The sequence below is a fragment of the Acyrthosiphon pisum genome, chromosome A1 (assembly GCF_005508785.2).
Source record: "Acyrthosiphon pisum isolate AL4f chromosome A1, pea_aphid_22Mar2018_4r6ur, whole genome shotgun sequence".
Classification (NCBI taxonomy): domain Eukaryota; kingdom Metazoa; phylum Arthropoda; class Insecta; order Hemiptera; family Aphididae; genus Acyrthosiphon; species Acyrthosiphon pisum.
Genome location: NC_042494.1, coordinates 14,118,582 through 14,123,367, shown reverse-complemented (window position 1 = coordinate 14,123,367; position 4,786 = coordinate 14,118,582). Strand labels below are relative to the sequence as shown.

The window sequence follows — 4,786 nt, the reverse complement described above, 5'->3', positions numbered from 1 at the left end:
ACTTAAAATAAAAACAAACATAATGACAGTAAGACAGTGACAGAATGTTATTCATCATCATTATAATCATCAAATAAAATACCTGAATACCCTTTATACTTTTTAGTATTTTAAAAGTATATTAAATATTAATCTAACGATAAGTCATTGCATTTGAAAAATCTTAAATGAGTAAACCATAAACCTAGCAGGAAATATAATTCAGCAGTGCTCACAACCGATACACTTTTATCGATTGGTTTAATCGATTAATCGATTGTTTTAATAGATTAATCGATTAATTTAATCGATTAATCGATATGCCTTTGACTATTTCAACAATCGAGCACTCTAGCACTTCTTGATAAAAATCTTCGATTAATCGAAATTTTTGATTATTTAGTACTTTTGACAATCGAGTATGTATTATGACAATCGAACAGCCCTAAGCAGCGGTATCGTTAGATAAAATAACGATACGTCATATTATGGTATACTTAATAGAAACGTCTGGTTCAGCCAATCGGAAAAAATTATTTTACACGATTACACGACACAGCACGACACGATGTAGTGTGGACCCGTTTTTACATGGTATTTACTATTATAAACATTGTAGTTAACCGCTAGATAGGTAATGACAATGCGGAATTTTTGTTTCGGAAATCACATGGTTCACCGATCACGGAGCAGTTTTAGCCAGTTTCGTCATTTTCGTATTTTACTGTAGTCGATGGTTGAACATACTATTTCAAATTGTGGAATTCCGTATAAGTGCCACTATCCGCAGGCTGACGAATGCAAGCGCACACACATATACATATAGAATGCATGTACTATATATGAATTGGAATGAAAGTGGATAGAAAGCACACCCACACGTATATATAGAATGTATATGTATGTACCTAACAGATTTATTAAATTGAAAGGGTTACATTTGTCAGTGTCGCTGATATTTTCACGCATTTACTCCCATAGTTCAAGCGCAGATCAAAGCCCTCCCAGGAGAAGCTTTCACTTCAATAATTATTAACCTATTATTTTTTATTTAAATATTAAAAATGAAAAAATAAATATTTTTGTTATGCTGGCTTGAGTAAGTTAACACGATGACAACGTTTCTCGACCAAATAAATAAAACTATCTGTGCTAAATAAACATATTCTCCATATTTCGTCAGTGTTCGTTTAACAGTAATTATAGCTTGCATATACGTCGTATTGTTTGCATTTACGTCTTTACTTCCGAAATCCGAATATGATGATTGTAACGATTTTCGGGTATGTTAAAATTTTGGTTTGGTAGTGTATGCTTTGATCAAATTGTTATTGGATATGCGAAAGCTAAGAAATGTTGTACATAGTACATTAAAAAACAAAAGTGTCTTTTCAGCCACAACGGATTCGTCTGGTTTTCCACCACCGCCGATGACTCGACGGTTTGATACGTTGCCCTTGCCATTTCCTCGTGTAGCCGTGGGTTCGTTGGATCAGATGCACCCATCATGTCGTGATGCTAAGGAATCGATTGCTGCAGCACCGCATCCGCACGGCATCCGTGCCGTAATCAAATAATTACGGCTATGAGTTATAGAGGCCGATGGTTCCGGCGGCGGATTCTGACCGCGTCCGCTGGTAAGCCACAAGGATGCACAGCTGATCCATCGATTCGAGTTGTTTCATGATGCTGCCATTTATATTTGACGCTCTAATTGACGCGATCGCCGTTACGATCGACGTATCTAACTATATTGTTTTTTACAAATTAACTATCTAACTACCCTTGTTTATTATTATATTGTCTGTGTTAAAGTCCTGATATTATATTATACTCTACTAAATTGTTCGTTGACTTCATTTAGTCAAGCTAAAAACGGGTTACCTAAAAAGCTAATCTAACAAAAGTTAAGCAAGCGTATACGGTTTAGTGTAGCGGAGACATAAATATATATATCATAGATATTGAAGCATTTCATTTATTGCACCAATACGTGCATGCTAGACAAAAATAAATAGTAAATAATAAATTTACTAAGGCGTATACCCATATATATTTGTTATTAGGTACTTATTAGTTAAATCTTAAATATAATAGCATAATATTTCTGACGTACCTATGTGAAATCGTTTAAAGATGTTATCTATAAAGTAGTCTATTTCATCTTTAAAAATTAAAACATCAAATAAGATTATTTTAATTTTTGACACAATGGAAATCGTGTTATTTAATTTCATATATTTGAATATATTACACTTTTACCTAATATCTATAGTACAAGATTATATGTAAATAAACCTAAACTTAGCTTGTATGATACAATAATTGTATCATCCATTCACCCATATGTATTCGAAATGTATATTATACTAGTACCTAGGTTTATCGGGGTCGTAATATTTTATAAGACCTGAGGGCCTCCATTTAATATATTGAATATTATAATATTACACTTATTTATTAATTATGTACATGATAATATATAGGTGTTAATGTGTTATAATTATACGTAATACTCAAAGATGTAAAAATACTGAAATTCTATCATAGGTAGGTTGAAGATCGCTATTAGATGTAATTCAAATAAAACAAGAAAATTCAAACGAATCTTCGTTAAATCGCACTGAGTGCGATTGCAGTATCGTCAAAAGAAGTGGACTACCTACTGGCCACTTGGCCATTTCATAATAAAGTCATTATGCCATATTCTATATAAATCAAGTAGGTAAATAATATCCATCTTCTGTACTAATTGATAATTGTATGGCCTATGAATATATTTTTTAATAGTTAGTTTTACTTATTTACCCGTATTTTCCAAATTTATCAATCCTAGAATATTTTAAAACAATACAAATGTAATTAATTAATTTTTTTAGTTCGAATCACGAATAATAAAGACCTTTATTCTTCGTGGTTTTAAGTTTTAACCAAATATTATATACTTAAACGATAACTATAACGATTGCATATAGTATTTTTTTTTTAACCAACCCAGTAACTTGTTGTACCATTACATAAATATAACATAGAAATAATACACGATATGCATATCGATAATTGCGGAAATAGTTAATAGATAATCAACAACCATACACATTTTAGATTCTGAGCGATGAATATATTGATTATACAAAGATGTGCCTTTTTTTATTTATTTATAAATTTTTTTTGTGTGTGTCATCACCGTTTAGGGCAGTTTTTCCGCAAATCGGTTTTTGTCAAAATCGATTTTGATTTTTGGTGTAACTCTAAAACAAATGACGGTAGATACATGCAATTTTCACTGAAGGTTTGTATTAGATTATTTATACACGATACAATTTTAAAAATATTTTGAGTTGTTTTGAACTGTTTACGGACATTTTCAGTTTGCAACTTTTTTAGTCAATAAAATTATATTCATTTGGTCAACTAGTTAGACAATTTGATACAAGGCTCCTATTATTGATTAGTTTACCAGTCCATTACCTTGTAGTTAGTTGAGAGCTGTAGTAATTGAGAATAGTTATAATGTTTTAAATTTAAAAAAAAAAAGAGCGAACAAGTGGTACTAGTAGGTTACAAGTGGGTGCTGATGACTGTAATGGATGGTATTAAATTTGAATTCAATGATATAATATCATTGTATACGAAAAACGATTTTGAGTGGAGACGGTTTTACAGCCTAGGATATTTTATAATAAAATTTTAAAATTAAAAATGTTTTTATAAATACGGTAGCCAGTTAAGTTGAATTATTATTATTTTGTTTATCATCATATTTGTATACAATAGTATACTTTAGATGTTTCAAATAACCACAAATAATATTTTTAAAATACAACATAAAACTAAAATCATTCTTCTTCGTTTCGTCCAAATTTGAACATAAAATAACTAAAAAAAAAACAGAGTTTTTATATTTGTTAAATGTAAAAGGTTTAAATAGACACAAATAAAAATAAAAATAAATAAATAAATTACAAAAAAAAAAAATCACATTATTGTAAAATCAATACATTCATTGATCCGCTCAGAATATAAAATTATGTTTATTTATAATATATAGATGATTTAGTGTAACATTAAACATACTTATGTTTTTAAATGCGTTCTTCAGAATACATGTAGTTTTATAGCCAGGATCATAAAAATCCACTAAATAATTAACACAATATTAACAAAATATTTATTTTTATAATGTGCTGAGGTAAGAAAATTAATACACAAATATATTTTGATTTCTGACGTAATAATCGTATTGTTGAAAAAATAAATTATTTAAATGTGAATACTATTATTATTATTACTACCTTTTCTGAATAATTGTAAGTTATCTGTTATAAAATAAATATTACATAATTTAGGACTAGAAAAACTTAATATAAGATATTGAGATTTTAATGTGATGAACTAATAACCATATCATAGCTAAGATTTTAAATTAAGAATTTAGCAACCTGTAAGTATTCTCAAAATATTTATAAAGCCATTATCAAATATATACAAAATTAGTTTCTGATACTTTGTCTAATGTAAGCGTTCAGTCTTTAAGCTCAAATATTAAACTCTCGGAGACTTCTTATTTAATTGTATAGTATGTTTATGTCATGTTATTATGTTAGGTATTATTATAAAGGAAAATGTCAGTCCATGGACTCATATGGTTCAATCAAAAAAAATATTTAACACTATAATAATACTCGAAAATATAATAAGCAATGTAATAATTAATAGACACAGGTGATGAAATGATTAATTGATAATTATAGGAAAACATTTTTTAAAAATATATTTATTATTGAAAGCGGCATAAAACTTACTT

The 4,786-nt window shown here is 28.6% G+C and overlaps 1 long non-coding RNA gene across 1 annotated transcript in view; it reads right to left on the bottom strand.

Moving 5' to 3' along the window:
- LOC107884347 overlaps positions 1-4,361 on the bottom strand; it is a 5,469-nt gene extending 1,108 nt beyond the window's left edge. Inside the window, exons 1-4 of the long non-coding RNA XR_001679846.2 lie at positions 4,275-4,361; positions 4,057-4,119; positions 2,788-2,811; positions 2,096-2,143 (exon numbers count right to left, since the gene is read on the bottom strand). This is a non-coding gene — a long non-coding RNA (uncharacterized LOC107884347). The remainder of the gene's footprint in view (positions 1-2,095; positions 2,144-2,787; positions 2,812-4,056; positions 4,120-4,274) is intronic.
- Positions 4,362-4,786: the final 425 nt, after the last annotated feature.